General features: G+C 38.9%; 1 protein-coding gene across 6 annotated transcripts in view; it reads right to left on the bottom strand.

Annotated features, from left to right (window-relative positions):
- PLAG1 (PLAG1 zinc finger) overlaps nucleotides 1-23005 on the bottom strand; it is a 46524-nt gene that overhangs the window by 11257 nt on the left and 12262 nt on the right. For 3 of the 6 annotated variants that reach the window (XM_028533684.2, XM_028533683.2, XM_028533681.2), the window contains exon 2: nucleotides 7114-7218. The exons of 2 other annotated variants lie outside the window; for them this stretch is intronic. The gene's annotated coding sequence lies outside the window, so the exon portion shown is untranslated. Of the gene's footprint in view, nucleotides 1-7113; nucleotides 9055-23005 lie in introns of those variants that run through there. One more of the 6 variants, XM_036031120.1, reaches the window with a different exon arrangement.

Below are 23005 nucleotides of genomic sequence, written 5' to 3' on the forward strand. Positions count from 1 at the left end.
TAGCAATAACTCGGTGCTTTTTAGATTTCAAAGCACACAAGGAAAGTTAAAAATATAGGTTTGCTATAGGAAAAAGGGGTGTCAGAAAAAAGTCATCTGGTTTTGAGAGGTCATTATTGAAAAAATGTTAAAATGTTTTAAAAATGCTTATTAGTAGCATGATCTTCAGAAGACAAAGACCATGTATAGAAAAAAAAACCTGTTACTAATTTTTTTGACTGTGCAAGTAAATGTGAAAGGAATAATGGTTAAAGGCAGAATAGACTAGAATCATCTATTATAGACAGTACAGGGCAGAGAGCTTACTAAACAGTATCTTTTAAGATGAGCATTCAGAATCATGATTGTAAGAACTTGAGGGGGATAATATAAATCAAATAACTAAAATAAGAAAAGGATTTGCCAATGACAGAATAAATGAAAATAATTTAATCTTCTAAACACAAATCTAATTTCTCCTGAAATTAAATTTTTTCTTTTAAGAATTTGATGATGTGTAAATAAAATATTTAATAGAGGACATTCAAGCATCATTACAAAAATACTAAGGGTATATTTGAAAGCAGCATTATTCTCATAGTTTAAAAGATAAGAAAAATAAAAATTTAGACTGATAAAAGATATTTTTGAAGTTAAAGAAAAAGCTCCATTCTTTTGTAAAGCACAGAACATGCATAAATGGAAGAGCTGAATTCTGCACATTAAAACTGGAAAATAATAAATTAATTTTGTAAATACTTACTTGCCCAGGGTACATACTGAGTTTTTGGTAGGGTAATTAAGAATGACTCTGTTTTGTGTATTCTGATACTTTAATAATACAAATACCTTAAAAGTGTAGAGCGTTTCCATCTCTATTACCTCCCTGGAATTCAATGGATCTGACAGGTGGACGCATTTATCATCACTGCCATTTTAACGTGAGAGGACCAGAGAAGCTGAACATCTTGATAGTGTATATGTGGTCAAGCATACTCATATGGTTAAAAGGGGCTTAAGCCCTAAAACTCCTATTTCACTCTTACGCTACTGCATTCTAGAAGGGAAGTTCGGCAAACCAATTTGCAAGCAGATAAATCCTGTAGCATTACACTTAAACAACAACAATGGGGGGAGTACCTATTTTCTCTATCAGAGCTATCAAAGGGGAATACATTGAAGATTTAAAAAGCTTCTTTAATAAAGGCAGTTTGCAAAGTTAATTTTAAATAATTTACTAAATAGTTAAAATAATAATTAGTATGATTGTCTAATGGAGGAAAGATTTTGGGTAGGAAAAATCTAAAACCAAAGTTGACTAGTAAACAAATTATATGTATTTTTTCTTCTTTTCCTGACCAGTATAAATTTTATAGCATTCAAATACAATCATAAAAATTTTATTTATGCTTAATGTTCATTGGCATTTATAAAAATGTTTTAGAGTCAAAGTATTTTAATATAGTTTAAAATTATGCATCTTGATTTGAAATATTATAAGTTCAAATTACTCCTGTTACATATTTTACAGTCTGAAATAAAAATATGAATAAAGTCATCATTTTCATTCATTTTGTCACAAAAAATCATTCCAATATCAGTTATTTCCCTAAATTCTACCTATCTATTTTGAGTTCTTATGAGTGGCCAGATAATTTCAAAGGACTGCTAATTATTTTCCCAAACAAAAGAAACCAGGAGCTGGCTGGAGTTCATTATTATTTGGCCTGGTATAATAAACAAGAAAAATACAGTTTGCATTTATGTAATCTTATAACTAAAAGTCTACTAAAATTATTTGTATGTTCTTTTATATGATAAGAAAAACTTGAAAGGCAAATAGTGACTACTATTCTGAAAAGTCTGCAACATTCATACTCCTGTTTTTTTTTACATATCTAACATTAGTTAGTATGCTGTTCAAATGTTTCAAGTTCTTCTTTAAGTTATGAGACAAGCTAGAAATTGTACATATAACCATTTCAAATTGTCCTACGATGAAATAGGACTTCAGAATGCCCTTCCAGCTTTTGAGATAACAGCATGAACATTTTTTCCTATGACAACTTTGCACATATAAAAATAATAATTAAGAGAGATATTGTGTGTGCACAGGTTATCTCCCATGTTTTGCATTTTAAAACAGTGACTCACAGAAAAATAAGCAAAAATGAATCCTACATCAATGGTCTACTAAAATGAATTCACTCCTATGAGGATGCTGGCAAGGGAACCAACCTGTACTGAAACTGTTTCTACACTTAAAATGCCACAGTTCTGATAGTCATTTCTCTACCAGTGGTGATTTTTAACAACACTTACCTTCATCAATAGTTCTTTCATATTTAAGTTAAAAGTCAAACATATACTTTGCTAATTAAGGGCAAATGTTATTGATAATGAAAGCTTTATTCTCCTTTATGCTAATCATAAAACACCATTAGTTAACAATTCAGAAAAAGTCAACGTTTGCTTGAAACATGTTTTTCATATTGCAAAAGAAAACTTACCAGTAGTTACTACTTTAAGTTACATATATAAGACACAGTAGAGGTCTGAATTGTGTGAGAGAAATTATTAACAAGATAACATAATTGAAGACAGTCAACTTTCAAGTAAGGGCAATAGCATACTTAGAATATTTTTTGATCCTGTATGATAATGTGGAAATTTTTACAGCATTCAGCTTCTGTAGAATTGTAAAATCACTTATTAAAGAATAATAAAAGGAAAAATATCCTGCCACCATAAAAAATCTTAGGATTAAAAATAGACTGTAGGCAGCATTAGGGCAGGATGTGTCAGATTCATTCACTGCTGTTCTCCATAAAAGTAAAATTTTTGGTGCCTGAATGCAAAAAATTAAAGGAGGGCAAGTGCTTTCCAGCAAGAAAATGAACTATAGCCTTGCTCAATCATGATGGTAGAAATAAGACAGAATATACATATCTACGTTCAGGTAAAAAAAATAATACAGTATGGATGCAATTTGGTTCACCAAATTAAAGGCCACTAGAAAGGTATTGTGGAAACTTAGCTTTGTGAAGTCTTAGATGAAAACAATTGTAATTGTAATAAAAGCTGTCTAATGCCTGTTTCAGAAAACAAGCCTTCTCTGATTGATATCATTGCTAAGGTATCAATTAGTCCAAGCAGATAATATCAACTTGGTTCCCATTCCTAATAGAAATTTCTCAAGTGAAAACATGCCTGGCATCTGCACCCATCCTTGGCATGGGGCATGAAAGATGGTTAGATGGGGCTGCTGATGCCTCAAGAAGAGAAGAAGAGCAAGAAGCAGGAGTGCCTGCTGCAAAGCAGGAGACATGGCAAAGAGCTGGGTCTGCACCTGATCTGCTGAGGTTGTAAGCAGGTACCCAAATCACTCATCTCATACCTGAAATACTGAAAATTCAGCACTTGGCTACTTATAGATGTCATAGTTAACTAAAATTAATTAAGAACAAGAATGCCTTCTTTGAATTATTGTATTTGATATTTTCGACTTTTGAGCAATTCATTAAAATGCAGTCCTAGAATAATTCTTTTGAAATTAACCATTAACATTTAGCCGTAACTGATATTTATAAAGCCTCACATTTAATATACAAATAAGAAGCAAACAGAAAAGTGAAGGAAAATAGCAGAACTATTTGAAAACCCAATAGGAAAATAGGCAATCAATTCCAAAGCAGAACCAACAAAATCTGTCAGTTCTCTTATCTGTACAATTAGGATGTTCCTTTTTGGGTCACTTTCAACCTGGGTATGGCTGTTTATTTTGTTTTTTAGAGTACTCAGAGAGAATGAATAGACACTGATGATGAGAGAATACTCAAATACATTTTATCTTCCAATTCAGAAATATTCTCCTTGATTAATTACTTTATATAGCAAAACTCTTCAGGTTAAAAAGTTTTCTTCTTTTTTAGAGACTCTCATAACTTAGAGTCATAACTCTGAGTCTAATGACTCATAACTTAGAAGTTAGCATTCCATTTTAACTACTACATGGGGGGATTTCCCCCCCTTTGGTTGCATATTCTTATCAAAATATAAAACTAAAAAATACAGATGAGCAGTACACCAGTGTGTTTTCACTTTCTAAACATAGCGTAGTTAGTATTTGCAAACAGGAATGAAAGAGGAATTGTGCAAAAGGAAAGCAATGATGCCTAAGAAAGCAATAAATCACAATAACATCTGAATACAAAGTAAGATTGCTTAATAAAAATTTAAACCATTTTTAGAGGTTTTCCTGGTTTTGTCTGGCTTTTTTTTTTTTGTATTAAGCATTTCCAAAATATTAATGCTCTGGCTAGGATTATAAAGTAGGTAGCTTACACATCAGCTCAATCTGAAAATTGCAGTTTCCAAATTTTAAAAATTTGTTCTTATTTCTGGTACCACTAACCCATTCCATCCCTAGGGCTATAGCAAAAATGCTTGACACCAAATATCAACATGTTCACACTGAAGACCCTAAACATTTAGAGGACATGCCTCCATTAATTTATGGTTAACTGTCTAATGCTATTAAAATTACAAATACACCCCTGGCCAGGTAGCTCTGTTGGTTACAGCATCACCCTGATATACCAAGATTGTGGGTTCAATTCCTCGTCAGGACACATACAAGAATCAACCAATGAATGTATAATTAAGTGGGAACAACAAATTGATGTTTCTCTCTCCCTTTCTCTAAAATCAATCAATAAAAAAATTTTTAATTACAAACATAGTATAATCCAGGTTTCATGTTTGAACTCTCCAAGCACTCATACTGAATCTGTCTATAAATTTAAGTGAAAAGGCAGAAATAATAAACTTTAAGGCAAGAAGGATTACCTTAATTATAAAAGTTTATGCAGAGAATTAGTTTTAAGCCATCTCAAAGTAAACTCCACTTTAAATAGGCTTGTGCAATGGTATACAATGAGGTATAAATGTTGTTAAGTATGTGTGCAAAATCTTGAGTAGCACTAAACAACCTAATGAAAACTGAACCCACACCCGGGTAAGGCTTCATACATGGCTATGACTCTGTCCTCCCTAAGTCATGCTCATGTGGCTGCCCAGGACAAAACTGCTGTGGAAACAACTGCTTCTCTTTATTCCCATGTAATTCAAGGTAAATAGGGTCAGTTCTAGGCAAAACTGTCAATTCGGGGTTGGCTACACTCTCCTCCACATACAGAGGACCCATGCACTCCTCCAGCTGTCACAATCAGAAGAGACTCAATAGTCAAATTCCTTGCCCAATTTTACTTGAGCAAGAATGAACTTCAGAACTTTACCTCTCTAAGACTCTTACCCCTAAAATACAGACTGTAAAGCTCTTCTTGAAATTCTCTTGCCTATCCTGCAGGACCACAAATTCAACTACAGGGAAACTATTATTCATCCTCATATTCCCAGCTCCTGGTCAGGGCCCCAGCACACAGTAGATATGTGATAAATATCTGATGTACATAACTACAGTGCCTTTAAAAATTTTCAGGAATCAAAACAGGCAGGTAAACATGTTTTGGGGTTCCTGGAATCTCAAAGTGATTTGATACAAGCTCAGAAGATAAACCCCACAGAATGAAACTGTTAGTTTGCTCTAACAGAGGGGTGGAAACTCAGGGCAGCACCCCAGTCAACTTGGAGTCTGTCTGGTTTCTGTCAGTGGGTGTCAAAAACTAGGGAAACAGGCACATGCTATTCAGAGGCCTGCAGGAGTCCTGATGGGCACAGAGGCACTTCTGGGCAGCATTCAGTTGGCCGGCATTTTTCAGAACATTTGTGTTTTCAAATGTTCTTCTTCATGGCTCCTTAAGCCATGTCACCTGTTTCATGCCATCACTGATAGTGATTTACCATTTGGAAATAGCCAATGAAGTTTTATGGGAAGGAAAAAGGAACAAAGTAAAATTCAAAATCTTTAAAGAGGATGTTCTTCATGTTAAATTAAAATGTGAGGAGGATTTTGAAAATATCAGAGAAAATCTTTGACTGATTACAGATACAAGAGAGATCAAAACAGAAAAGCTATGTAAAAGTAGTTGAAAGCTAAGTAAAAGCAATGAAAAAATTTTTTCTTTTCCTAGCTGCCAAAAAAAGAGCTTTGTTAAAAAACAAGTTTAAAAAGTACAATGAAGTAGAAAAAGAAAAAAAACTAACCTGTAACATGAAAAAACCATGAACATCTTTTCATGTAATTAAAAAATATTTGCAATATAAAAATGACTAAAAAATTTATGCTAACTTGATTTTATCTCCATAGGATGCTGTGATTAGAGTTTTAACCACATTAATTAATGTACTTTTTATTTGATTATAAAGCTCTGTCCATTGCAGACTGAAGCTCTTGGTTATGTCTTCCTTTCCCCAGGCCTGGGCCCTACCTGCTGCTGGTAAGAGCTGGAGCCCATCCTCCGGCACTTGGCACAGCCATCTTTGTTTGTAACAGTCTTCCCATCCTAGGGCTGAGGGTGCTGGCCTCTAAACTTCAATCCTATGTCTAAGTTCCTGCTGAAAGACTTACCTGAAATGAAATCCATGTATACCTGATTTCCAAGTATTGCTACACCTTGATTCTGTGCCACTGAGTTGCATCTACAGGTTGGGAAATCTAGATGCCTATGTACTGTGCTCTTTCCAGCAAGGGCTAACAAACTGCTGTTGACCCACAGAGTTCCTTGTTCTAGTACCTGCCCCATCCCAGCAAGCAGAGCTAGTCTCCTTCCCCACCTGCTTAGAGTTAAACAGATCTTTCCCAGTAGATGGAAAGAGATATAATGGTAACATGGGGTAATTAGTCTTATTACTCTGAGCAGGGCTCCAAGAAAGGAAAACTTAAGAGTTCATCTGTGGACTATTAGGGGACACGAATACGTAAGCTCTTACAGCAGCTATGCATTTTGTGCAGAGTAAGGAAGACCGCTCCTTGTCAGTATTCCAATCCTTCCATTAGACTATAACTATTAACAAAGTCCTACTGAACACAATGTATATTGACAGACCTTAAAATAGTAAGTGGCATGCTTATTATGTGGCATGCTTTTCAAAGCTTTTAATCTTATATTATTTAGAAACTGGAGTGATTGATCACTTTGAAAGCCATGCCATATAATGATAAAAGCCACCTACCTGAGCCCCTGCTCCAAACTCTAGCAAGGTAAACTTATTAATAGACCATGACAGAATGAAGCATTCTGGGTGCCAAATACGGCCAATGCAGCACCAAGAGGCAACCTAAAAAGAAAAGAAGAGTTAGTTTGAAATTCCAAAAGTCAGACCCAACCTGGTCAATGGTATATGAACCAAACTGTTTTTTTTATTCATTATCACTTATTAATACTCTTTACATTTTATCTTTATTGGGAAATCTATCTCAAATCTCATTAGAAACAAAGGTGAAACAAAATATTTATAGTACATACATTGAAAAATGAAAAGTAAACAAATCAATATCCCTAGGTTCATGTATTTCCCCAAAACACAATTAAGTTATATAAATTGTTCATATTTTTATTTGATAAAATATTAATCCAAGTTTACTGCTATTTCACATCATTGTTGTTATTCATTTATATTCTAGAAGCATTCCTATTTTCTCTGTAACACATTTTTCAGAAAAAACCTTTTGAGTTGTAGATTCTCAGTCCCAACAACAGCTGAAGGAGAAACCCTGCCTGAGCAGTAGTCCCTGAAGCCTTCCGTTCCCAGGGAAGGGCACAGTTTGTTGAGTGCCCTAATGTAGAGACACATAAGGACATGGACAACTGCTCAGCTCTGGAGTTACTCTTTAGAAGGAGACTACTGGTGTTTCAAAGTGAATTCACAGGTGGCAAATCCATCTTCAACCCCCACACAAAAAAACGAAAATGTATTCTGAAGTACTCAAAGTTTGGGATTATCCTCAGCTCTTTTCTGTTGGTACAGGTAGTGAAGACCTACCTCTAGGGCAATAACCAAGAGAGGGAAGGCGTGCCAGGCATCCAACACAGAAATCATCTGCTTCATTTCTCAAGGCCAGCGAGTCAGTGTTCAATTATACATGGCTATCACTTTACTAAGATAAATAGCTGACAGTAATGTAATAAATATTACCATCCCTATTATATACGGCACCAATCTGAATCACTGGAGATGTAAATAGACACAATCTCTCTTCTCTAGGTGCATATAAGCTAGTTGCAGCTGCAGGACATACACCTAGTTTCAAGTCAAGCAATATGATTGTTACATAAAATATAAGCTGTCATAAGAAGGTAATAGAACGACAAATCAATAGCAAAAACATGTTATATGGTATAAACAACTACAATAGAAGGTCAGAAGAAGAAAAGAATATTATGGATCTTTGGTTACTTCTTCCTTGAAGAATATACAATAAAGTAAGGGGGGAAAAGGGATGTGGAGGACATGCCAGTGAATCTTCGAAACTGATATGTTAACATTGCAAATTACTATAGATTCTAAGATGGCTCTCTGGCTGGAGTGTAGCACAGATTATAGCCATTGTAAGGATTCAAAGGAAAAAGGTGCACCAAAGTCCAAATGTCCTAAACATTTACTAATGATGAGAAGTAGGGCAATTGTGAAACACTGCATGGGTCAAAAGCACCAAGAACAAGTACTTGGGGAGGAGGGAAAGTGAGAAAGAGGGGAGGGGAGGAGGGTACAGGGAGTGTTTGTTCAAATGAGATAAAGGAGATGCGTGCTGGAGTAGTCCAAGGTGTTAGAACGTACTGGCATATGGACCTAAGCTACCACCTATGCTGGAACAAAGAAGGTATATGCCACCACCTAAATACCTGACTATTAGATTCCCCCTGCTAGAAACGGTTGAATCCTCACTGAGTCCTTTCCTCTCCCTCAAGCTTTCTACAAAATCAGCCCTCTCTGATCAGATACCCAGTACACCTGGAACAGATCAGCAGGATGACTCACACTCCCCCGGGGGGCTGGTACAAAGTTTAAAAGCCCTTCTACCCTTTCCCTTGGGGCTGCAGTCAGTTTGGACCCAGGCTGCCTGATAGCAGTGTCCTAGCTCAAATAAAAACTCTTAATTGGACTGTTCTGGCTCCAGGTCCTTTCTTAGCCCAAACCCAGCAAAAACAAGCACTTCCTAGAAGAAAGACCATTGATATGCCTGACAGTATTAACAGAGAAGATAAGAGGAAGGTAGACAAAGGCAGTTGTATAGCTTATTCAAACCAAATTACTGGCAAACTCATGTTGGAGCCTAAGGACCACCACTATAAAAAGAAACCACATAATTTAAAGGGCAGAGGGACAGAGACAGAGCTTCAAGGAGAAGAAAAAGGTGGCAAAATCCACAAGCTAAAACTGTTAAGAGTTATAAAACCACCCTCCAATTCTTGCACAGAATTCACCACTTAGGCATAAAGACACCAAATTCCAGCAAGAACATGGTACATAGAATGGTTAGGAGTGAGAGAATGGGAGGTGAGAAGGGGAAATACCTAAATGAGGATGTTAGTTGAGACACAGGGAAATGACTTCCAGCAAGAGGATGCTTTCTTCTTTCAAAGAACTTTGTACTGAAAGAGAAGAAGAAAGGTAGGGTGGTGACTAAAAGGGAACTCAGGATGCCAGGCGGGAAAGACAAGTGAACACTTCTGTGCTGAGAACAGAGAGGCAGGGAATAAAATGGAGCATTCTGGAAGATAAGGCAAAATGGGAGAAAAGAAAGAGGTTTTCATCTTGCATAAGAAAGGGTCTTCTTTATGATCTAGGAGTAATGTATATTTATCCTGGTAAGATTTTGGTAAAAGAGGCAAGGGATGCAAGGAGTTTGCTTAATTTCATCAGTGCCAAGTAAAAAGGTCATGTCTGGTAAGGATACAGAAGGAATAAGGCACTTGGCCTGGCAACAGGAGGGAAGACTGGAAGACTGGAAGAACAAGAGGGATGTCCCCAGGGCATCCTGGAGGGTTTTACAAAAACTAAACTTGAATAAAAAATTAAATTTCTTAGTTATTCCTGATGGGAGTATAAACTGTAAAAACTTTTCTGGAATACACTGTAAACAAAATATAATAAAAGCCTTTAAATGTTCATTTATGCTGATGTGATAATTCATTTCTAAAAATTTAAGCCAAAAAAGAATGAGAAATAAAGATTTATGTATAAATGTGTTCAAAGTATATTTTGATAATAAAGTTGACAATTTCTAAGGAGTAAAGTATATTAACTATGTAGCCATTACAAACAATGCATTTTATTAAATCACATGGGAAAACACTGATATAATTTTAAGTTTAAATGTAGAACACAGAATATACCATGATTCTACATACTTAGAACTACCCTTCCCCCACCAATACAATTAAATGTACCTAAGTTATAAATAAAAAATTAGCAAGATATATAGGCTTTGTATTCATTTATATTTTATAAATGCCTTAGCTTTATAATTAGAAAAAATAGTTTACCAAAAAGACTAGTTTTTCAATAAACAGTTCTACAAAAGTTTGTTGTCCATAAAGAACAAAAAGGAACTTGGATCCATATTTCTCACCATATACAAACTTAACACTAAGTGAATCACAGACACAAATGTAAAACCTAAAACCATAAAAATTCTAGAAGAAAACATAGTCAAAAATCTTGAGACACTGAGTTAGTCAAAAAAATTCCTTGTACAACCCATAAAACAAAAACTGATAAACTAAATTTCATTAAAATTTAAAACTGCTCTTCCAAAAACAATGTTAATGGAATGAAAAAAAAAAAAAAAACAACCCACAAGCCACTAGAAGATCTTTGCAAGGTTTATACTTGATACAGAATTTGTAACCAGAAAACATAAAGAACTTCCAAAACTCAACAATAAGAAAACCCAATAAAACATAGCAAAATATTTGAGTAGACATCTCAAGATAAATGGATGGCAAATAAGCACATGGAAAGATGCTCAATATCATTGCTCATCAGAGAAATGTAAATCAATACAACAATAAGAGACCACTATCTACCCACTAGAATGACTAAAATTAAAAAACTATCTGGCTGTATGAAGTGCTGGTGAAGATGTGAAGCTAATAAAATCATATACCACTGAGAAGATAAAAATGGTACAATCACTTTAGAAAGCAGTTTATTAGTTTTTTTAACAAGTTAAACATAGCCTACAGTATGACACAGCTATTTCATACCTATTACTTACCCAAGAGATATGAAAACCTTACTATAAAGACTTGTACATGAATACTCATAGCAGCTTTATTTGCAATAGTCAAAAACTAGGTACAACCCAAATGTCAATCAATGTGTAAATGGATCAACAAATTGTAGTAGAATCATGTAATAAACTAGCTAAAAAGGAATGAAATATTGGCACATGCAGTAAAAGATAAACCTTAAAATAATTATGCTCAATAAAAGAAGTCACACAAAAAGAGTACACATTATACAATTCCACTTACATAAAATTCTAGGAAATGTAAACTAATCTGTAGTGATAGGAAGAAGCTCAGTGGTTATCTGGGCCTGGGGGAGGGATAACTCAAAAACATGAGCAAACTTTTGGGAATGAGAGGTATGTTTACTGTGATGTTTTGGGGATGTAGACAAATGTCGCAGCTTGGTAAATTGTACACTTCAAACACGCAGTTTATAAAAAGGCAAAATTTTTATAGTGAGAAAAACTTAAAATTAATAAAAATGAGGAACAAATCTTCGTAAGAATTTACTTACATTTGCAACGCCCCTGCCAAAATCCTCCCCCCAAATCACCTCTGTGAACTGATAAACTAAAACCCTTTTTAAAGACAATGACTCCAAATAACTAAAATCTGATTGAGGAATATTGGCTTAAGTGTAAGGGCCACATTCAATTCTTACTAGAAAAGATTATGTGTCCAGGCAGTTTTTAGAGCCACATTCTCAGCTGTTGCCCTTAGAGGAAGCCAGTGTAGTTCACCTGTTGTTTTACAGACTGGCACATCATACTACATGATTTAAAGGCTCCAAGAATATACTCTAACTGGAACTGAGACCTACAAACAATAAATAGTTCTGGGATTAGTTCCATTTATCAAATACCACGGGAAGTACCCACTGAAGTGTCTTAAGTCAGCCTCTGTATAGACCTTTTAAATATGTTAATTAGCGGTAGTCTTAAAAAGAAGTATTATGCTAATTGGTAGGCTGTCTCTGATCAATTTAAAACGAAAAACAAAATACCACTCCAGCCAAGATAACAAAAGAAAGAGTACACATTAGCCAGCCCCAGCAGGTATTCTAGGCACAGGGAGTCAAAAGCATATGGTGAATCTGGGTAACTTCAGGCAATCTGCTATTTTTAAAGCCAAAAGTGAGAAACAGAGTGGAGCTATGAGACAGGAGATGAGTGGAGGAGCCTTGTATGGGCCGTGTTCCCAAGGGCTGACAAATTAAAAATATTTTGATAATTTACTAATTATCCTAAATGTAGGTGCCAGTACCATTTGTTCCTGCCACTCCCATCCCTAACCAAGTTTTTAGATTATTCAGAAAGCAACCTATCTTTGTGTGCCTTTGTTGATTTCTGAAGTAGATTTAAGTGGTAATCTGCTTTCAATTTGTATTTAGGTTAGCATTTTTTAAAAGAATGGAATTTCCTCAGAGAACTAAAAATGGAACTGCCTTTTGACCCAGCCATTTTGCTGCTTGGATTATACCCTAAGAACCCTGAAACACCAATTCAAAAGAACATATGCACCCCAATGTTCATAGCAGCACAATTTACAATAGCCAAGCACTGGAAGCAACCTAAGTGCCCATCAGCAAATGGGTGAATCAAAAAACTATGGTACATTTATACAATGGAGTACGACACAGCAGAAAGAAATATCTCTTACCCTTTGAGACAGCTTGGATGGAACTGGAGAGCATTATGCTAAGTGAAACAAGCCAGGCAGTGAAAGACAAGTACCATATGATCTCATCTATAAGTGGAACCTAATCAACAAAACAAATAAGCAACCAAAATATAACAAGAGACATTGAAATTAAGAACAAACTGACAGTAACCAGAGGGGAGGTAGGAGGGGATAATGAGGGGGAAAGGGGAAAGGGTTTTCAAGAACCTGTATGAAGGCCACATGGACAAAACCAAAGTGGGGTAGGATCAAGGGTGGGAAATGGGGATGGCTGGGGTGGGGGGAAAATGGAGACAACTGTATTTGAACAATAAAAAAAATCCATAAAAAAAAAGAAATTTGACCTTCCTCAATTATAAACTCAGGCCTTTGCTGTGTTTGCTGACAGTAATTAACAAAAAGGGGTTTGCATTCACCAGTGTGGGGCCTCAGGGTTCCCTTTCTTGAAGCATGAGCCAGGACCTGGGGCAGCTCCTTTTTCATTGCAGCACAGATCCTCTGGTTTGCCCCAACTTTGGTAAGGAGATGCGTCACCGAGAGAAGGTCCTTCCATAGTGTTAACCAGTACAGTTCCGGCAATTGTCTTTACCTTGCTCCTTCAAAATTCTGACTTAGAGGGCCACTAATACAAATCCTTACACCAATTCAGAGCTGAGATTAGTACAGGGGAGCACCTGTGCACAGGCAGAGGACTTGCTTTTAGGGAATTAGCACTGAGTTTGAATCCTGCCTGACCCTTACTATCAGTGTACCTTGAACAGTTTGACCTCCCTTCAGCATTTTGCTCTGCACAATGGGAATAAATACTTACCTTGCATTACTGCAAGAATAAACAAAGTGATGTACATAAAATCTCTAGCATAGTTCTGAAGGTTCAAAATGCAAAGCTATTGTGTTTAGTGTGTTACTCAGAAAGTGCTGCCCCCAAATGGCCTAATAAGTACTTGAAAATAAGGTGTCTTTTTTTTTCCTTGGCACAGGCTTTTATTTCAATATATAGAATCATAACCAACAGAACAATGGGAATATTCTATATGAAGAAGACTAAGTAGTCATATTCAATGTGAGATTTATATTAAAAGTGATATTTGGTAAAGCAGTATACTTCTGATGTTCTCATCTCTGTGACCTAAATGGGAATACCTGAAATTTTCTGGTGATAATGGTCACAGATAACACCAAATCACAACCAATATAAAACCAACCCATGTGGAGCCTTAAGTCATTTTGCATGTTGAATGGAATGGTAATTTGGGAAATAATATGATTATTAAGCACCCAGGGATGGATTGGCCCATTTGTGGCTTAACTGTAGTAAAAGATTATAATGCACTTGTGAAAATATTAAGATTACTAAAGTCAGATAAAACAGCTACAAAATTTTTACAAAGTACTCTACTGTTCCACACTGGATACTCTACAATGTGGAAATGTCTCTTTTACACAGCCTCTCAAGTTAACCCCACCTCAATCCTGAAACTGAAGGGCGGAGAACTGAATGCTGTCTTGCAGTCAGTCAGGCTGGGGAGTGATTAGGTAGAGAGGAAAGGCACAGTGGGGAGATGAGGAGCCAATGGTAGAAAAACAGGCACTCAACGAAGACTCACACCACAAAGGGATTGCTCTAATACACAGTGACTTCTCATAGTTCTTAAACAAGCAATGTGTGATTTTTGAGGTTTCTAAATGATCATACATGTACTATTTTTACATACTTTCTTCTTATCCCTTGCAGAAGTTTCTAAACACTAAATGGTAATGTTAACTAAGTAAATTTATATTAGGTTCACATTGTCAAAGTTATGATTAGCAACAGCACAGTGTCTATCAAACTCATCTACAGATACTTCCCACAGCACTGCACTTGTTTTATTCTGCTTTAAAATTTTTTACCAGCATTAATCTTTATCATAAACTAAAGAATGATACAGAGACCTTGGTATGTATTTTTCCATATATCTACTTATGTAATACTGGACATACTTTTTGGCCTTTCTGGACCTCAACATCTTTAACTGTAAGAACAGAGTCGATTCTTGACTGAGATAACTGAGAAGTTAGGTAGAAGGTCACAGAAAATCATGGCCGAAACAAAATTAGTTGCAGCAACACACTGGTGGTTCTTTCACCTTTTACAATGAAACCCTTTTGCACAGTATAATAGTATAGATCAATCCATGCCAGAGGATGGGGGAAAAGTGACTTCAAGAGTAACAAAAACAGCAAAGAAACTCTTGGGTTTGTCTCCATTATCTTCATTTGGGTCCCACTAAAGGCTACAGAACAAACTCCATCACAGCAGAGATATTGCCTTTTATTATCCGTTTCTATATCCCTAATATCTACAATAGTGGACAAAGGACATACTCAAATATTTGTTGAACGAACAGGACAAGGAACAGGAAAGGGGGGAAACTTTCCATTCTGGTGGCCAAATGGATCTGTGGAAGAAAACAGCTGCTCAAACTACTTGATTACTTCTGTGAATGATTAGGGAATTGACTAAATACTTTAAATTTGAAAATTCTCTTGCATTTCCCCTGAGTATTCAGCCATCAGAACACCTTTTGCTCTTTCTTTTCTTTGCCCACCCTCGCAGACAGCAGGACGCTGCAGTAACTGTGCCATCTTGTGGTCATATCCGGAAAGTTCGTCTTCCACAATTTACCAGTATAATCCCCCTACCCATACAAGAGGCTCTTGGAATGGGGCTGTGAAAAAAAAAAACTTTTCAGATGAATAAATCCCAGTTATTTAATTTAACTATCAAGGTATCATGGAAAATGCAAAGATTAATCAGCCACCAGTTGTACCATAAAAGTGTGTGTAATCTAGTAGGGGAGGTATCCCAAAAGGATACTTGTAATTTATAATTATTGGTAACACGAAATAGAAGATAGAAAATGCAACAAAATAAGATCAGGAGCAATGGGAATTCAGAGAGGAAAAAAAGATTCTTTCAAGCTTCGGAGATGAGAATTTGGGAAAGAAGAGGCAGCTAAACTGAGTAAAGAGAAGATGTGGACTTGTCAATGGGGCTGGAAGGTGGGGGTGCGACCCAGAGGGCAGAAGCAGCCCAGAAAGGGCAGGGCCTGCGAAGTGCGTGGAAAGCGGGAAGAACAATGACTAATTCCTTGACTGGAGCCCATTGTGCCTTAAGGAAAGGAGTGGGAAAGGACGCTGTAGAAAGGCAAGGCTGTGAACAGTCTAGGATAATGTGAAAGGACCTCTGCTTTAGGAAGCTGAACAGCAGAGGGAAAAGGCAGTTTTGTTTGTGGAAGCAATTTTGCCTGGTAATTGACAGGGGTCACATGGATTAGCTGTGTGGCCCTGGGTAAAGGACTTACCTTTTTCAGCTAGTGTTTCCTCTGTTGAAAAGTGAGATAACTGAACCCTACAGGGTGGTTGTAAGGAATAACTTATTGCATATGAAGCACACACCACAGTGATCGGCAAATTGTTTAAAAAGTTAAGAAACAACTATGGAGATCTGAACACTAAATATTTGATGATATTAAGGAACTGTTGTTCTTTTGGGTTGTGACAACTGCACTGTGATTGTACTTTTAAAAAGAGTCTGTACAGTTTGGAAATATATATCAAAATATACAAATGGTATGAAGTAATTTGCATCAGAATAGCTGCAGGAGAAGAGATGGGCATTGGCAGGGGGACACTAAATAAGACTGGCTATAGAGGCAGTTAACTGTTGAAACTGGTTATGGGTATATTCTTCCTACTTTTGTACACCTTTTAAATATTCTATAATAAAATTTTTTTAAAAATCTGGAAAGGCAGCATTACACTTACAATATACAGTTAACCTATATGTGATATACTACAAACTGTGTGGGTGCTTAGTGAAAGACTGGCTGATAACAACAAAGTCAGAAAGTATTCACATGTAGTTTATGAGGCTTACAACTTTTGTGAACTAAGGAATGCACACAATCATTTCTGAAACCCTTACCCAGCCACAAAGGTCACAGGCCAATCAACTGATCTATGCTACTCTACTGAAGCCAAGTAGTAACTTCTTCAGGCATGAGAGGATGTAAAAGTAACATGGTAACAGATATCTTTAGTAGTTGCAGCCTTATAATTATATAAACTATGTTTTAGAAATAAATATTCTGGGAGATGGCTTTTGCATTTAGGCTTTCAAGCAATCAGTTAGCATGCAATGAATGGGTAGTTTTTTTTTTACCTCTAATAAGGGTGGATGATAAATTAGTGTAGCAAGATCAGGGTATGTCAGGCCCTGGCTGCCTTAGCTCAGTTGATTAGAGCAGTGATTTTCAACTCATGTGCCGCAAGAATTTTTAAAACATACAATACCTGAGTATTTAGTCAGGGATACTTACCTCTTTTCCCTTGGATTGTCAAATAAAAAATGACAACAGCCAACACAACAATAGCTACACAGATTAATGAATCAAAATTATACCTATTTCACCCTGGCCAGTATGGCTCCGTTGGAGCCTTGTCCTATAAAGCAGAAGGTTGTGGGTTTGATTCCCTGTCAGATGTCAGGTTACATGCCTAGTTGTGAGTTGGGTCTCCAATTAGCACACCTACCAGAGGCAACTTGATGAAGTTTTCTTTCTCACATCGATGTTTCTCTCTCTCTTCCTTCCCCTCTCTCTAAAACCAATAAGCATGTCCTCCAGTGAGTATAAAAAATAAATCAATAAAATCTATTTTTTTGTCAGATTGGCAAAAATGTATTTCTTTTGCCGTGCTACAGAATTTTAGTAATTACTTTATGTGTGCCGTGAGATGAACAAGGTTGAAAATCGCTAGGTTAGAGCATTGTCCCGTTTGCATGTTTGATCCTTGGGCAGGGCACATACAAGAGTTAACCAGTGAATGCATAAATATGTGGAACAACAAATCAATGCTTCTCTCTGTCCCTTGTATGCACTCTCTCTCTCTAAAAAAAAAAAAGATAAAAAATTTAAAAAAAATAAAGATCAGGTTGTGTCCGTCTGTGACAAGGTGGATGACTGTGATGCTAATTTGACGCCAGGTAGGGGTGCACCTGAGTGGAAGGACCCAAGGTCACGCAGCAGGAATATATCCCAAGGCACCAAGGGAAAGCATTTGCTGGACTTGCTGAGAGGGAGAGGAAGAGAGAGAGATATTAACTTTCCAAACTGGTGAGGTTTAGTAAAGGAGGTAAAGACATGAAGGTCTGGGGGAAAAAGAGGGTGGTTATAGGGAGAAGACAAAGTTAAATGAAGGCCTTGAACCATTTTGGCTTGGAGAATCTTGAGTATCTCCACTGGATGAAGAAAAGGAGCCAAGGGGGTGAACACATTTCCATATTTCATAGCACAGAAAAAGAGATGGTGCACCTTGGGCAGGAGCACTGAGCTTCTCAGCAGCAAAGAAAAAAGGGGTTAGGGTGCAAATAAGGTTGGTGGCCAAGGAACAGACTGCTGACAGGGCATATCTGAGACTCAATTTTCTCAGTGAACTTGGGGCAAACTTACCTAATGTCCACTACAGATCCTAAGTAGAATTACTATAGACTATTAGATATTAATAAACTAGTATTATTAGAATATAAATACTCCATACTTCTACTCTATTAGAGTAGAATAGAAAATATTAATTAATAGACTAATATTAGTCTATTAATAAACTATTAGACTCTTAAGAGATTTGAGTTCTATGAGAGTATTATTATTAGTTAGAATTTCACAGACTGGACAGGGTTGTTTAAAAAACAAAAACCACATAAGTGCTTATGTGAACCAGGTTCTATGCTGAATTTGTTTTCATGCATTATCTCACTTAATACTTAGTCATCTAGCTTCTCTGAGCCTCAGTTTTTTTCCCTCTGAATGGGGGATAAGAACAGTACCTACCTGATGGTGTTAGTTGCCAGGAAGATTACAGGAGTCACAGAGTAAGCCCTTCACAATGTCAGGTGATACTGTTGTTCCAGAGAAGTGAAATAACTTCCCAATTCACAGGGTCAGTAAGAGAGCCCCACAGAAGCTAACCAGCCCCCTTGGATCTCCAGAATTGGGGAGAGAGTAGCACAAGGTAAGAACATGCGGGAAACAGGTGGCTAGAGAGGCTAGCAGTAGTGGAGCCGCGAAACAGGCACCAGCATCAGCGTCTGGGCATGGCTGAAGGTGTCTGGAAGTTCATTCCCAGTACCTGGAGAAAGTATATGCAGGTCCCCTGGCCTGAAGCATTCTCTGCCCAACTCCAAGTAAGGGGGCCTGGAGCTCACAGAGCCTGACTTCATGTGGGGGCACAGGAGACAGTGCCAGTGGGAGGGAGCCAGCCCCCGCTCAGCTCTGGGTAGGTGAGAAGACAGCACCCAGGACTCTCCCTTTAACTATTATAGCTCAGGGGGCTCATGTCTCAAAAAACTTCCCCAGTGCTTGCTGTATGAAGGTGAAGGGTGATATCAAGATAATTAAGACTTAGTCCTGTGGATGGGGAGAGGACATCCCCAACTATAAGTCAAAGCAGGCTGTGTGCTCAGGCTAGAAAACAGGCACTAAAATAGGGCTCTGGGGGGGCAAAAGACCTACCTCAGTGGTGAGGTAGGTCTAAAAGGACACTGTCTGGTGAGCAGTGGGAAAAGAGAATCCCAAGCTCAGAAGCCAAGGGCAGGGTAGGTTCACTATTAGTACTTCAAGTAACGACCTATAGTGCTGGTGACCCAAAGGGTTCATAAATCTGCCCTCAAGGTGGTTGTGATTAACATATACATTACACTCAGAAAAAAATCTTTTTATGTGAATGTATGGTGACTTTTAGTATTTTAATTAGAGCAAAAGAAAGGTGTGACCTTCTGTCTGGGATCTGTGACTTGAGGGGAGACTAGAGTTTAAGGTACCTTCAATGGTCAGACCATAACCTCCATTAAAGGTTCTCTGTGAAAATCCAGTGGAGGCATTAGGACAGAGGACACTCCTCATGGGGACTGACAAGTACTGTGAGTGTTTCCCCACTTTGGTTCCCTGGTGTGGTAGTGCAAACACCAAGGGTGTGCCTGAGCTGCATGCCTCCTCTCCCTGCCCTGTGTGCTGTCCTTTGCTTGGCCCATGTCTCTCCTCTGCGTGGACCTCCCTCTATTTCCCGTCTGCAGGTCTGCCTCTCTTTCCCCTCTTAGTGTGTGTAGGTATTTGGGCACCTTACTCTGCAGATGTCTGTGTGTTTCTGTCACCCACCGCATCTGGTTGTGTGTGTGTGTGTGTGTACATGCACGTGTGCCAACTCCCTTCCGAATTTCTCTGTCTGTTGTCTCGCTTTCCCAGTTGAGGCTATGTGCATGCTCCCCTCCAGGTTTGCAGATCCCTCGCTGTGTGTGTGTGTGTGTCTCTCACTCTTCTCTAGGTGTGTGTATAAGTCCTCTTCCTCTCTGGGAGTCTGTCTCCTGCTGAGGATGTGCTCATGTGGTGTCTCCCCCAACTTTGGGGGTGTCCCTCCTACCCTCTGGATGTCTCTGTGTGTGTCTAACTCCTTCTAGGAATGAGAGTGCTTTTCTCTCCCTAACTCAGTGTGCCTAGAGTCAATGTGTTTCTATCTCCCAACCTCAGTGCCAGCCAGTGTGTCCCCTTTCATATCCTGGTGTGTGTGACTCTCCCCCTACCTTTTGGGTGTGTGTTTTCCCCCTTCCCCATCCTGGAGTCTTGTTTCTCTCTCTTACCTCTCACCTTCTTCAACCTTCTAGACGTTTCACTCTTCTCCCCGCCCCAGCCCACCTGTGGGAGCAAGTAAGTACCCCTCCCCAATTCCATATCTTCCCCCAGGCCGGGGAGAGACAAGCACAGAGTTGTCAATGTGTCTTTCTTTCCCCTCTCTAGGTATGAACTGGGTGTGCTGCCCTCTCTCCCCTCCCTTGTGTATCTTTCGCCTGTTCTCTGTCTCCTGAAATAGAAACACTCACTTACACACACATATATACAGAGATACAGCCTCCTGGCATACATGTCCCCCATTCCCTCTATGTTTAGGTCTATGTGTCTGTGTTTCTCTCTGTGTGATTCTGAGTCTCCCTTGGCTCTGGGTTCCCTAAGTGTGTGTACATTCTCCTCCCCCCCAACCCCCGCACCCACATGTTTACCCATGTCTGTCTTTCTTTGGGGTATGTGTATTGTTTTCACAGCAGCCCCACAAGCCTGTGTGTGGGTGAGTGTAGGACTGCCTGGAGGTGCTGAGGGGCTCTATCTATACGTGTTGGGGAAGGGTCAGGTCATGAAGGGAGGAGGACATGGGGTGGGTCAAGGCAGCAAGATGAGACAAGCCACCTCCCTACCTCCCAACCTTGCTGTCCCGCACTTCAGTTACCAGGAGACTGGCTGCGATTCTTGAGGACCCAACCCAAGCCTTTTCTTGTTGACTTCTATCTGGACCTCAGTGCCGTCTGCCATTCCTCACCTTGACACTCTCCTGGGACAGCCTCTTGGACGACTAATCACACAGCCCCTAAGCCCTGAACTGCTGCTTCAGGATTCCACCAACTTCCCTCTACCACAGGCAGCCCTCCTGCTGCCCCTGAGAACAGACCACTCCTCCCCAGATAAGTACTGTGGGCCTGGTTCCAGAGAGAGAAAGCAGGGAAGAGATCATGGATCAATCCAGGGAGAAAGCTGAACACACACTGGATGGGAGCAGTTCCCAAGAGCAGTGATTGGAGATGGCTGTGCAAGCACAAAGGTGTCACCCCAACCCAGAGACAGACAGGCTGGGGACATGCCTGGGACACACCCAGACACAGAGCTCCAAAGGAGCAGAGGAGGGAGAGGTGAAGAAGATATGAGCAGGGAGGTCAGTAGTCAGGGAGCTGCTCTCTCAAGATGCCATACCTGAGGGAGGGGATGTCTTGGCCCTTTAACCACATGAAAAGGGCACTCATAGAAGAGGATGAGGCAACAGCCAGCCTGCAAAAGGGCAACTCATGCTGTGCTCAACAGTTCTAACCATAGTCTGGGCTGGCTGTCCCAAAGAGGGCACATGATGGTCCAGCAGGGCAGCTCTCTGGCTTCATCCCCTACCTTGCTCCTTCTGCCTGGTTGGGCTCCTTTTCTGACAGGGTTTTCTGTCTAGCAGTGCCTCCCTTCGGTTGTTCCTGGCTTGCTCTTTCTTACCATTTTAGGCCTCTATACCTGCAATTTTCACCAGATCTGAGGCAAGAATTTTTTAAACACGTTATACCTGACTATTTAGTCAGCAGCCATGACCTCTTTTCCCTTTACAGTGTCAAATATAAAAATGACAACAGCCAACACAACAATAACCATCCAGTGTGAATGAATCAAAATTATACCTATTTTTTGTCAGATTGGTAAAAAACATATTTTTTGGTGTGCTGCAGAATTTTCGTAATTAGATATGTGTGCCACAAGATGAAAAAGGTTGAAAAATCACTGCTCTACACAAAGGTTCCTTTATCAAAAGGTCTTCCCTGACCACTGTTTCTAAGGGTCCCTTCTACCTGAGGACCCCAAGAATTTTCATCCTTGTATTTATTTCCTTCAAGCCTGATGCCATGAGACAAGAGAACTATTTACTGTCTGTCTCCTCTGTTCACTGAGGGTGGGATCTGGCTTTGTGTCCGGTATAGTATCTGACCCCTGACAGGCACTCTGAATAAGAAGTGGAAGGAAAGGTGTCCTGTACACAGATGTGGAGACATTTGTGTACACAGAGAAACAGTCATGGAGACCCCAGCAGAGTGGTAAGGACTGAGGCTTTCTGACAACAAAGCTGCAAGGCAAAGAGAACACAGGAGAGATAGCAGTGCTCAGGAAAAGTGTACAATGAGAGAGCAGAGGTGGTGGACCAGGGAACTCTGCAAACCCTAGAAAATGCCAAAATGCTGCTCATTCAGGACAAGCGAAGAACTGGCACAAAGGCAAATGAATGCAAAGGAGGTGCTAGGAGAGGAGCAGGAAAGGTGTCAAGTACTGCAGAAAGGCCAAGCGGAAAAATGGAAAATATGCCATTGGGTTTGTATCTGGGGGCTACGGATGGATGTTCTCCTCACACAGAAGACAAGGAGGGGCAGGATGGGTTAAAGAGGAGATGAAGGCAACAAGAGGAGATGACTGGACACAGACGACTTGTCTAGAGAGTTTGGCACCAATGGGAGAAAGATATTTAAGGAGGGGGTGGAATGA

The sequence above is a fragment of the Phyllostomus discolor genome, chromosome 7 (assembly GCF_004126475.2).
Source record: "Phyllostomus discolor isolate MPI-MPIP mPhyDis1 chromosome 7, mPhyDis1.pri.v3, whole genome shotgun sequence".
Taxonomy (NCBI): domain Eukaryota; kingdom Metazoa; phylum Chordata; class Mammalia; order Chiroptera; family Phyllostomidae; genus Phyllostomus; species Phyllostomus discolor.